Below are 14,362 nucleotides of genomic sequence, written 5' to 3' on the forward strand. Positions count from 1 at the left end.
TCATGGCTGATCTTTCTGAGACTCAACTCCACTTACCCATACACTCACCATAACCCTTAATTCCTTTACTATTCAAAAATCTATCTAGCCTTGCCATAAAAATATTCAGCGAGGTAGCTGCAACTGCTTCACTGGGCAGGGAATTCCACAGATTCACAACCCTTTGGGTGAAGAAGTTCCTCCTGACCTCAGTCCTACATCTACTTCCCTTTATTTTGAGGCAATGCCCTCTAAACTTAGTTTCACCTGATTGTGGAAACAACCTCCCTGTTTCCACCTTATCTATTCCCTTCATAATCTTACATCTTTCCATAAGATCTCCCCTCATTCTTCTGAATTCTAAAGAGTATAATCCCAGTCGACTCAGTCTCTTCTCATAATCCAACCCTCTCAATTCTGGAATCAACTGAGGGAATCTCTTCTGCACTGTCTCCAGTGCTAATATATCTCTTCTCAAGTAAGGAGACCAAAACTGCACACAGTACTCCAGGTGTGGCCTCACCGGGACCCTATACAGCTATAGCATAGCCTCCCTGTTTTTAAACTGCATCCCTCGAGCAATGGCAGACAAAATTCCATTTGCCTTTTTAATTACCTGCTGCACCTGCAATCTTACTTTTAGCGATTCATCACAAGGACACCCAAGTCCCTCTGCACAACAGCGTGCTGCAATTTTTTACCATTTAAAACATAGTTCATTCTGCTGTTATTCTACCAAAATGGATGACCTCACACTTATCAACATTGTACTCCACCCACCAGACCTTTGCCCACTCACTTAGATTATCTATATCCCTCTGCAGACTTCCAGTGTCTTCTGCACTTTGCTCTACCACTCACCTTAGTGTCATCTGCAAATTTTGACATACCACACTTAGTCCCCCAACTCCAAATCATCTTTGTAAATTATAAACAATTGTGGTCCCAACACTAATCCCTGAGGCACACCACTAGCCACTGACCGCCATCCAGAAAAATATCTTTTTACCCCTACTCTTTGCTTTCTACTGGTCAACCAATCCTCTATCCATGCCAATACATTACGTGTAATACAGTGCAACTTTATCTTATGTAGCAGCCTTTGGTGTGGCACCTTGTCAAATGCCTACTGGTAATCCAGATTCACCATATCCACATGTTCCCCATTGTCCACCATGCAAGTATTGTCTTCAAAGAATTCCACCAAATTAGTTAAATATGACCTACCCTTCATGAGCCCATGCTGGGTTTTCCCAATGAGACAATTTATGTCCAGATGTCTTGCTATTTCTTCCTTAATGATAGATTCAAGTATTTTCCCCAATATTGAAGTTAAGCTAACTGGTCTATAGTTACCGGATTTTTGTCTACTTCAAATAGCCACAGATCCTGCTTTGAGAGAAGGGAAAGGATACTTGGACTACCTCGGAGTAAGTCACATGTTTATTTGCTTCATTTCTAACATTTTTGCTAAGATTAATATAATCTGATCTTGTTCGCTGTGATTTAATTGATTTCAGCCACCACAACTTGCCATATAATAAATTCATTTTGGTTCAGACAACAATTTAAACAGGTAAGGCAAAACAGAACTCTGGGTAGGAAATTTTAAAGAAAAAAGTCTTCATGTAGACCTGAGAAATGTAATCCTCTCAAACAACCTCTTTGACAGCAATATCTTCCAGAATTCAATCCCAGAAACTTCCAGTAAATAGCTAGCAGAGTATCCCTCTTGAAACATTGCTTTATTAACCACTAAATGACTACTATTTCATCTTGAATTGGGCCCATTGTAATTCCACGACTAATCAGCTTTCTTACAGCATTCAAGTGAATTTGCGCTATCTGCACATATCGTACCATTTGGATAATACAGTGGAAGTTTTTATAGCATTTTCACCATCTGATCTCTGTTGATTACTTAGTTCTTGTTGAAACCTTAAAAAGGCCATGGAAGCTTTAATTAGTGAACAGTAAATGATCACACATTCTTTCCCATGGGCAGAAGTTACAATAACCAATTAATACTTTTAAAGCAAGCTTACAGATTTTTGAATATCGCCCAGCCTAATTCATACAGCTACTAATTAACGATCAGTTCTTCAATTATAACTTAATGAAGTTGCACTAATCTGTCAATCAACTATTTCTGGCTGCTTGTTCATTATCCAGCTATTCTTGATGAATATATTTAAATAATTGTAAAGTGCAGAATACAAAATTGTTCCTTTATAGTAGTTTCTTGACCTTGAAAATAATATTAGAATATCATTAAAATGGTAAATTTAAAATGAAAATCTATTACCCAGACCTATTCCATGCTGTATTAGACTGTTAATCAAAGGCTATCACTACGCTTTTATAAATTTGTATTCCAAACACTGAAGGCTTTTAAATTGCATTATGGTGGTTGGGTATCATAACAGTTTTTTGTTCCATCATAAAAAAGTAATGTATTGGCTTAATGTTTCACTGATGAAATACACAGAAAGTATGAACATTCCTCCTGTACAAATATAATTTCTAGTTAAAAGTGGAAGTCAGATGACACCAGGTTATGGTCCAACAAGTTTATGTGAAATCACAAGCTTTCGCAGCATTGCCCTTTCATCAGGTGAAGTGAGAGAGAAGGGCAGAATTTATAGACGAGAGATCAATGGGCAGAGAGATCAAAATCTCATACAAATGGTTTGAGTGGAGTGTCAACAGACTGAACAATAGGTCTCTGTAGGTGATCAAGAGTGTCAGACAGTGTGAGTAAAGCTTCAACAGCTGAATAGCAAGCGGAGGGATGACCTGTAATCTGATTAACGGAGGGGGAGAGATAATTATAAAAAATTAAAAATAAGGTGATGCTGGAGACAAAGCAAATGACTGGAATAACATTACAGATACAAGAGTTGCATTCAGAGAGTCTAGCCAAAGTAATAAGTAATCTGGGAATTCTTCCACCAACCCTAAGATGTCAGCAGTGGGCCCAACGAGACAATTAATGAACTGGAACAGTCAACAGAGAGATCCATGCTGCAGTGACCAAAGAATAAAGAGTCAAAATGGAACCATCCGGAAAGACGCTGCCCTAGGCTTGACACATCTGCTTAAGCTGTCAGGAGATGCATTAACACTAGATTCATCAGCCATGCTTGCAAGATAGCACAGAACGTTACCCTGCACAACACAATGCCATCCATGCCCTCAAGACCAATCGCAACATTGTAATCAAACCAGCAGACATCATCATACAGAATAGAACAGGCTCCTGCAAAGTGGCATACCAACAACTGAAAAACTAGGAATATCGCAGACAACTATCTGCCAATCTGACCAGACAACACACCCATCAACTCAACAAGACCTTTGATCCAGGCCTTCTTAGTATGCTATGCACTCTCATCCATGTACTTCTCACATGCACAAAGCCAACACACCTGGGCATCCCATCATATTGGGCAATGGAGCCATGTACGAGAACCTCTCTGGTTATGTCAAGGGCATCCTGAAACTCATTGTGCAGGAAACCCTCAGCTTCTGTCGCAACAGCGCAGATTTCTTACAGAAACTCAGCACACACGGACCAATCAAACCAGGAACATTCCTTGTCACAATGGACATTTCAGCACTATACACCAGCATCCTCCATGATTATGGCATCGCTGCAACAGCCTCAGCTCTCAACACCAGCAACTGCCAAATTCAAGACACCATCCTATAACTTATCCGTTTCATTCTTGACTACAATGTTTTCACCTTCAACAACCAATTCTTTATTCAGACACACAGACCAGCCATAGGGAGCAAATCTGCAACCCAATCTGCCAATATTTTTATGCACAAACAAAAACAGAGTTGCTGGAAAAGACCTTCCTCAGAACTGAGGAAGTTCTGTGGAAGAGTCATCGGACCTGGAACGTTAGTTCTGTTAGTTTGCCTTCACAGATGATGCCAGACCTTCTGAGCTTTTCCAGCAGCTTTGTTTTTGTTTTTGACTTTGTTTTTATTCCTGATTTACAGCTTTTGCAGTTCTTTCTGTTTTTATTTTCATGCACAAGTTGGAGAAAGCCTTCTTTGTTGTGCAGGAACTCCAACCAACACAATACACCAGATACATTGATGATATTTTCTTCCTTTGAACTCATGGCAAGGACTCATGTCATGGAAAACACTGCAAGACATGCCAGATCATCAAGATTGACACTACCATCACACATGAGAAGACCACCCACCATGTATACGGCAGATACTCATGTCACTTGGCCAATATTGTCTATCTCATATGCTGCAGGCAATGATTCCCCGAGGCATGGTATATTGGTGAGACCATGCAGACGCGATGACAAAGGATGAATGGACACCGCACAACAATTGCCAGACAGGGATGTTCCCTCCCAGTCAGGGAACACTTCAGCGGTCAAGGGCATTCAGCCTTCGATCTTTGGGTAAACGTCTTCCAAGGTGGCCTTTGACATACACAACAATGCAGATTCGCCAAGCAGAAACTAACAGCTAAGCTCCGCACCCATGAAAATGACTTCCACTGTGGTCTTGGGTTCATTTCACGCTATGTGTGAGCCCACCACACTGCTCTTATCTGTAAAATCTTCCTTACCGTCCTGTTTTGACACCATCATCTTGATAAATTGCTATGATCTCTCTACCATAGCTAATTTTTACAGCTTTGGATTACATATTACTTCAGTTAGACCCTCGGCGTGTAACTCTTATACATAACATGTTATTGCAGTGATTTAGTTTGTCTCCAGCACCACCTTTTTTTTAATGTTTTGCAATCATCTCTCTGCCAGATTTAATCAGATTATAGATCATCCCTTCAGCCATTGCTGTTGATACTTTACTCACTCCTCTGTCACTTTTGATCACCTACAGGAACCTATTATTCAGCCTGTTGACACTCCGCTTACACCACTTTATGAACTTTTGATCTCTCTGCCTATAAATTACATGTCTGTGCACTTCTCTCTCACTTCACCTGACGTAGGGGCAACTCTCCAAAAGCTTGCAATTTCAAATAAAGCCATTGGATGACAACCTAGTGCCATGTGACTTCTGACTTTGTCCATCCCAGTCGAACATGAGCACCTCGACATCACAATTAAGTGTATATGGTTTTAAAGGAGTATGCTGTTCAACTTTGGATTTTGACTCGAAAGGGCATTGCCAGCCGTCCAATACCTTCCTCAAGTGGATTTTCTTAAGAATTGTTGTGGTGTCAACAAACTATTCATCATGGAAGGCTTCATAGAACATAGAACATAGAAAAGTACAGCTCGGTACAGGCCCTTTGGCCCACGATGTTGTGCCGTGGAATAATCCAAATCCAAAAATAAAATAACCTAACCTACATTCCCCTCAATTCACTGCTGTCCATGTGCATGTCCAGCAGTCGCTTCAATGTCACTAATGACTCTGCTTCCACGACTACCACTGGCAAACTATTCCATGCGCTCACAACTCTCTGGGTGAAGAACCTCCCTCTGACGTCTCCTCTATACCTCCCTCCTAACACCTTAAAACTATGACCCCTCATGGCAGTCAATCCTGCCCTGGGGAAAAGTCTCTGGCTAGCAACTCTATCCATGCCTCTCATTACCTTGTACAGCTCGATCAGGTCACCTCTCTTCCTTCACTCCAGAGAGAAAAGTCCAAGCTCAGTCAACCTCTCCACATAAGACAAGCCCTCCAGTCCAGGCAGTATCCTGGTAAACCTCCTTTGCACCCTCTCCAAAGCCTCCACATCTTTCCCATAATAAGGTGACCAGAACTGGACACAATATTCCAAGTGTGGTCTCACAAGGGTTTTGTAGAGCTGCAGCATAACATCGTGGCTCTTAAACTCTAACCCCCTGTTAATGAAAGCCAAAACACCATATGCTTTCTTAACAACCTTATCCACCTGGGTGGCAACTTTGAGGGAGCTATGCACTTGAACACCAAGATCCCGCTGTTCCTCCACACTGCCGAGAATCCTGCCTTTAATCTTATATTCAGCATTTAAGTTCGACCTTCCAAAATGCATCTCTTTGCATTTATCCAGGTTGAACTCCATCTGCCATTTCTCAGCCCAGCTCTGCATTCTGTCAATGTCTCGCTGAAGCCTGCAATAGCCCTCGATACTATCAACGGCACTTCCAACCTTTGCGCCATCAGCAAACTTACTAACCCACCCCTCAACCTCCTCATCCAAGTCATTTATAAAAACTACAAAGAGCAGAAGCCCAAGAACAGAGCCCTGCGGGACACCACTCAGCACTGACCTCCACGCAGAATACTTACCATCTACAACCACTCTCTGCCTCCTGTCAGCCAACCAATTCTGAATCCAGACAGCCAAATCACCCTGTATGCCATACCTCCTGACTTTATGAATGAGCCTGCCATGGGGAACCTTATCAAATGCCTTGAAGTCCATGTACACCACATCCGCTGCTCAACCCTCATCAACCTGTCTCGTGAACTCCTCAAAGAACTCAATAAGATTTGTGAGGCATGACCTGCCCCTCACAAAGCCATGCTGACTCCCTTTAATCATGTTATGCTTTTCCAAGTAGTCATAAATCCTATCCCTGAGAATTCTTTCCAAAACCTTACTGACAACAGACGTAAGACTGACTGGTCTGAAATTTCCAGGGATTTCCCTATTCCCTTTTTTGAAAAGAGGAACAACATTTGCCTCCCTCCAATCTTTCGGTACAAATCCCGTGGACAGTGAGGAAGCAAAGATCTTCGCCAGCGGCTTCACAACCTCCTTTCTTGCTTGCCGGAGCAACCTAGGATAAATCTGGTCTGGGCCTGGGGACTTATCAATCTTAATGTTTGCATGTTTCATACCGTTCTTACCTGGTGTAAACTTGGTGTATATCATTCAGAAGTGAGAACCCTTGCTGGTATTCTTATTTGTCTTCAACTGAAAGGTTCAAATCTTTGTGACTTTTTTTTACTCAAAAACAGGATGAGGGCATTATCAGCTAGGCTAGCATTTATGGCCCAGATGGTAGTTAAGAATCAATCACATTGCTGCGGGTCTTGTGTCACACATAGTTCAGACCAGGTAAGGATGGCAGTTTCCTTCCCTAAAGGACATTAGTGAATCATATGGATTTTTCGATCCATGGTCATTATTAGAGTCTTAAATCCAGATATTTGTTGAATTCAGATTCCACCATCTGTCATGGCAAGTTTTGAACCTGGGTCCCCAGAACATTATCTCGGTCGCTGGATTAACAGCCCAGTAAATATCATGTGGTCACTGCCTTCCCTTATGAGCTTATGTAATGGATTGTTAAAACATTCCTGTTTCCTTCAGAGCCCACATCTCTTTTTTCGCTGTAGCTTCTTGTTCTTGTCAGTTGTAAGCATTATGATATCAACAAAAGAAAATCTGAAATTGTATACAGGAAAGGCACATTATTATTAAACCCTTTGACAAAACATGTCCTTTCCAGCTTTAGTTAGATGCTGCTAAACCTACAAAATAAAAAAAGAAAGTGTTGCTGCTAGTCTTTCTTCAATACATTTTTCCAAGTCACAACTTTGGCCTATCTTCCAATACTGATGAATAGGTGACTGCTCAAGTCAATGGAAATCTGATGGAAGCTCTCCATTGGTTATTATTGTGATCTGTAGAAATTCTTCTTGACTTCAAGTTAATTAGATCACCTGGAAAATTTGCTTTTTGAAATGTAAAAATATTGGCAAAGCTGCTGTATTTTCCTTCCCTAGTTGTTCTGAGAAGGCGGGATGGTATTCCTATGCTTGACTGTTTTCCTAAGACTGAATTTAGACAGTTTAGAATGCATTAAGACAAAACATATTACATGTCATATGTAGGCTGGACTAAGTAGTTGGGTCCCCACAAACATTAGTGAAACAGTTCAGCTGCATGACAGTTTAGAAGATTTGGTGCCCATATTTCAGAGTTTTACATCCTAAATGATTAAATCCACTGGAACCAATTTTACAACCTGTTGTGTTTGGAATTTATCATTCTACAATGCATAGCAGTTTATATCAAGATTATTAAAAGGACGTGTGACTTTGGGAGCAGTTCACAAGAAAATGCTATGATCATAGAACATGAACAGAAGAACTTATCAGGCAAAACTATCAGGTACTTATTTCATGCCTCTGAGCTGAAAAAAGACTCTTTGCTACATTTGGTTGTTATCAACTATGAGGGCTAAAGGAATGCGTGAGACCTAATGGAGCAAGGAAACAGATAACACATATATTAATTAAGGGTTAATTGGGTCGAATTGATTGTATAAATGGGGAGATGCTAGTAGCCAGGGGGATGTGGGTCTTATAAAGTGTGGCGAACTGAAATACAGCTCTTGTGGCAAGTGTGGACTTGAATTCTGTGTAAATATAGTTATCTTTCTGAGCATTATGTTGTTTGAAAATAATGGTTAAGTCAAAGAGAAACATTTTGGGATGTGGTTACCCTCTCCTCTTATTTGAAAATAAGCTCATGACTGATGGAAGAATGAAATTACAATGTGGACCTGAGTTACTTCTTTACCAGGACAAAGAAGGCCATAGGATCAACACATCTCTACCATCTCCATGTTCAACCGTACCTTATTGGCATATTTGTTAAAATAATTATATCTGCATATGTTTAGTGATAGAATGCAAGCTGTCTATGTATTATTGAAACATTGTTTATAAGTCTTCAAGTTGGCTTTTATATTTTGTAATGTAGTTTTGAAGGGGAATAAAACCCCTAAAAACATATTTGTTTGAGCAAGAAGATCAGACCAAGTAGCCATGGTCCACAAAAACTGGGTATGTGGGAGAAAACCTAATCTACATTGCAGTTAAGTAGCTTGTTATCAAATGCAAAGCACTCTGTTTCTGACTGTGGTGCACATCTCACCTGTTCCTCACACCAATACTATGGTAATCACCTTTCACTGTCTGAAGGTCAAAGGTGGAGCATATTGACAGGGCCACAAGAACACAGATGACTAAAGTAATTGTCAATGGTCTGTGTTCCTGTAAGAAGTCTAGATCAGTATTAGAATCCAGCATTGGGGATAAAAGTAAGTGTCTTAAAAGTAAGTGAATACCCTTTGTTAGGAGAGATAATGGGAACTGCAGGACCTCTCAGTCTCCATCTCAGGCAACCAGCTTGTAACTGATGTCCATTTCAAGCCCACCGACTCCCACAGCTACCTGGAATACACCTCCTCCCACCCACCCTCCTGCTAAAATTCCATCCCCTATTCCCAATTCCTCCGCCTCCGCCGCATCTGCTCCCACGATAAGGCATTCCACTCCCGCACATCCCAGATGTCCAAGTTCTTCAAGGACCGCAACTTTCCCCCCACAGTGATCGAGAACGCCCTTGACCGCGTCTCCCGTATTTCCCGCAACACATCCCTCACACCCCGCCCCCGCCACAACCGCCCCAAGAGGATCCCCCTCGTTCTCACACACCACCCTACCAACCTCCGGATACAACGCATTATCCTCCGACACTTCCGCCATTTACAATCCGACCCCACCACCCAAGACATTTTTCCATCCCCTCCCCTGTCAGCTTTCCAGAGAGACCACTCTCTCCGTGACTCCCTTGTTCGCTCCACACTGCCCTCCAACCCCACCACACCCGGCACCTTCCCCTGCAACCGCAGGAAATGCTACACTTGTCCCCACACCTCCTCCCTCACCCCCATCCCAGGCCCCAAGATGACATTCCACATTAAGCAGAGGTTCACCTGCACATCTGCCAATGTGGTATACTGCATCCACTGTACCCGGTGCGGCTTCCTCTACATTGGGGAAACCAAGCGGAGGCTTGGGGACCGCTTTGCAGAACACCTCCGCTCAGTCCGCAACAAACAACTGCACCTCCCAGTCGCAAACCATTTCCACTCCCCCTCCCATTCTCTAGAGGACATGTCCATCATGGGCCTCCTGCAGTGCCACAATGATGCCACCCGAAGGTTGCAGGAACAGCAACTCATATTCCGCCTGGGAACCCTGCAGCCATATGGTATCAATGTGGACTTCACCAGTTTCAAAATCTCCCCTTCTCCTACTGCATCCCTAAACCAGCCCAGTTCGTCCCCTCCCCCCACTGCACCACACAACCAGCCCAGCTCTTCTCCCCCACCCACTGCATCCCAAAACCAGTCCAACCTGTCTCTGCCTCCCTAACCTGTTCTTCCTCTCACCCATCCCTTCCTCCCACCCCAAGCCGCACCCCCAGCTACCTACTAACCTCATCCCACCTCCTTGACCTGTCCGTCTTCCCTGGACTGACCTATCCCCTCCCTACATCCCCACCTACACTCTCTCCACCTATCTTCTTTACTCTCCATCTTCGGTCCGCCTCCCTCTCTCTCCCTATTTATTCCAGTTCCCTCTCCCCATCCCCCTCTCTGATGAAGGGTCTAGGCCCGAAACGTCAGCTTTTGTGCTCCTGAGATGCTGCTTGGCCTGCTGTGTTCATCCAGCCTCACATTTTATTACCCTTTGTTAGGAAGCTGCTTTCAGCAAAGAGCACTCAACAACAATTGTGAAGAATACAGCTAGAGAGAAAAAAAGCACTCCGCAAGTAACTGAGAAATATGCACAACAGCAATGATGGCAAATTGAAAAAATTGTGCTCAGGTTTTAAAGCTGCAATTAAAATTTAGTATGCATTTTAAAATTAGCTAAATTAAAATCTTGAAGGTACATCCTGTGTTAAGAAATCAGTTTCAAGGGGTCCAGAAGGGAAGATCCCAGGAGTCCCAATAGGTCAACATCCAATGGACAGAAGTATGCCTCAGCCAATGGGATGTTATGTATTATTTCCAGTTTTCCAATGAACCTTGTTACTTTCATTCTAAATTTGTGCTTCTCCTATTTGCTAATAAAGTGAGACGTAAGTCCTTGTGTATATTTCAGGCTGAGGTAAATAGATTCTTGGTCAGTCGGTCAATCTAGGATTGCATGGAAAGGGCAGGGATGTGAAAGTGAGGAATGGCAGATCATCCATGATCCTATTCAATGGTGGAGCAGTCTCCAGGGGGCAAGCAACCTGCACCTGTCCCTATTTTGCATGATTTTATGGTCCTACAAGAATTTTGTTTCTTTCGGCGGTTAACTATTTTCACAGTCCATCTTGAAGACAGCATCTTAAAAATTTTCAACCTCTACTTCAGAGAATAACAAAGACAGTAGGTGCATTGGAACAGTAATAACTGGAAGTTCTCTCCTGAGCCACATGCCAGGGCGATGTGAAACAAATTGTCCTTCACTATTACTAGGACTGGCACCTTGGAACTGCTTCCCACGAACATTGTGGGTGTATCTACACCAGGCTGGACTGTAGCTGTTTAAGAGTGCACCTTGCCACCACCTTTTCAAGTGCAATTAGGAATGGGTAACAAATGCTAATCTAGCCAGTGATGGTTAGTGTCCAATGATAGACATTTTTTAAAAAATCAATTTGCTCCACCACCTTATCACATGGGAGAAGGGATGTGGAAAACAAAAAAAATGAGCATTTTTATGGAAATTCCTCTCATACAGTGAAATCAACTTGGAAGCAAACTATGCAAATGATAAATCTGCCCATAGACACTTTTCTTCCAGTTCAGTTTTGCATATATCAATTCCTGTGATATTTGCCCTCTATGTGCAACACAATATATGCAAATATAATTTATATCCAAGTGAAAAGCTTGTACTTAATTGCTTCTCCTACTGTGTGTTTTTGAATGTGATTTGAATATTAATGTGGGAATTAGATCTATTACACTTTTCAAATGAGATTAGTATTAATCTATGGAAAATATTTAATTCTCTCCACAGCCTTATGATATTATGTACTTTCATCAGCCACATCTTTGCATGTCAATTATGCATTAGTTTCTTACAGATTTGCACTTTGTGTTTAAGATGGTCATTTCTCCCATTTATTTTGTATGTCTACATTGTTCCTTCATTATCTCTCTCAATATGACCAGTCACTTCACATTGACAATCTGTTACACATTATTTTTCTAAATGGAAATGAGGACAAGAGATTTTTCACGTTCAAAAAGTACCTAGGTGGATAAAATATAAATTGATTTTCCCTGATGACTTCAGGTTTAAAGCTACATTGTGTTATAATTTACATAGGGTTACTTAATATTCCACATAAATAGGATAATAAGCAAATTTTGATTACATTCCAAAAATTAACCTTGTGTCCAACTACTTTTTAGCACATCTTTACCTAACACAAGAATTAAATGTCTGTCTCTTAAAAGTTTTTTGATACATATCTTACTGAACTATATCTCCAACAACAAGTGAAGGTCTTCCATTTTTTTTAACCAAATGACTTGTTGAAATCCCGTAACTCAACTCCTTCTTTACGTTTAAAAAGATTTACTATTTGAACAATATATTAGTTATTAAAAAAGAATAAAACATTCTTTTAAACAACATTTTTCTTTTCTCTTCTGAATCTGATCTCTATTTCATTTAAATTTTATACTACACTGTGTGGAGCTGGAGGAACACAGCAGGCCAGGCAGCGTCAACAGAGCAGGAAAGCTGACATTTCAGGTCGGGACCCTTCTTCTGAAAAAGGTCCTGACCTGAAACATCAGCTTTCCTGCTCCTCTGATGCTGCTTGGCCTGCTGTGTTCCTCCAGCTCCACACCTTGTTAACTCAGATTCCAGCATCGGCAGTTCCTACTATCTCTGAGTGAGTTATACTGCACTGTGCACTGTGTTGTGTTTTTCCAACAGTATCATGTCAAGACTGGTATTAAAAATAAATGATTTATACCTTGCAAAGTGTACAAATATTGCAAAGTCAGCAAGGAAATGTTAGAAAAAGAAGCATTGTGTGCAGTAAGAATAGCTCATGTGGGGAATTTTAAATTTGCATTTTGTTTTGATCTTTCAGGCTTGTTTCTTTTATTTCTGTACATTCACTGCCATTTTATTTTTCTTGAGTTATCCACTCCCTTCACATATTCATATTATTTATTCTGTAAGTTTGGTACTTTTCTCTGCCACTCGATTTTCTGAACTTTTGTCCTTTCCCCATCTGTACTCAAGACTTGCCAAGATTGTGTTCAGGGTTGGACTAGCTCTGGCTCATTTCACTTTTGTATGCTGTGTGCCAACTATTAATCACTTTAAAGGTGCCAGAACAGAATAGAATTTAAAAAAAACTGAAAATTGGACATGTTTTAAAAAAAGCATAAATTGTTGGAAATGCAGAAGTGATGATAGAATCAAACCAAAATCAAAAATTCTTATTTCTGATGCTGACTAATTTGGTGGTGTTCACCCAGCAGCCTCTACTTTATTGCAGAATAGTAGGGTTTGCTGTTTTCTTAACCTCAGCTGGGCTGTCGCTGATGAATGTGGAACTGCTAATACTCTCTTTGTATTCCCTGTTAAGATAATAGGATTTCAGCTGTCAACTGTTTTCTAAAATGACTTCCAAAAAATGTGTATGCATTGTTGTAGATAAATATCTAATTTGCATTTATATGTAAAAAAAATTAGATTGCCAGTGGGAGGCCAGCTGATGAATACTAAACACTGTTGCTGATAAGCAGTTTGTCAGTTCAAACCTGGTTCACTGCCAATTGTACGCACGCAACTGATATATGAAGCCCTCTTCTGGTAACTTTTCATTCCTCCCATGGCATGTTTATTTTATAGAGACACTTTATGCCTCTTGCCTTGTGAAAATGCAGCCAAAAGAATCCACAGCTGAACTCACTACTAAATGTTTGAAATTGATGATGTAATACACATTGCCACTAATTGGAAGTTCCTAGACCTTGATTTATCACAGTCCCCAAAATTACAGGATGAAAATAAGCATTGCTATCATCCTACTTGCTTCTATGTTTTACTACACAGTCTGCATGTATCACCTAAGAGCACAGTGAAAGTTCAGAAAGAAAATGAAAGACATTTATTATACATGAAGCGGTCTATTGCAATTTTTCATCTATTATCAGAAGGCCAGCCTAATAAAGTAATATCTTCACCTTCTAACAAAGCTTTCTTCTTCTTTAGAGTCTATGTTCCAATCTAATCAAGATCAAAAAGCACCAATTCAGTTGTTTGATGTATACTTTAGATCCCTTTGAAAAGGTGAAAGTACACCAACTTCTATCTTTTCAAAGAGTTGCTTTCCATATGCATCATTAAAAGATCCAATTCACAAGTGTTAAACTTTAAAGATGTATGTTCCAAAGATATCTGCATTTACAGAAGCAATATGCAAGGCTTAGCACCTGCAAGTCGTGAGTATCACATATTCAAATTTGATTAGGCCTGTAAACGCTCTGAGGATGACACTATCCCTGGTCAAGATGATCAGGCAGCCCCTCACCCCCATCCCAGGCCCCAA

The sequence above is a fragment of the Stegostoma tigrinum genome, chromosome 10, assembly GCF_030684315.1.
Source record: "Stegostoma tigrinum isolate sSteTig4 chromosome 10, sSteTig4.hap1, whole genome shotgun sequence".
In the NCBI taxonomy this organism is placed as follows: domain Eukaryota; kingdom Metazoa; phylum Chordata; class Chondrichthyes; order Orectolobiformes; family Stegostomatidae; genus Stegostoma; species Stegostoma tigrinum.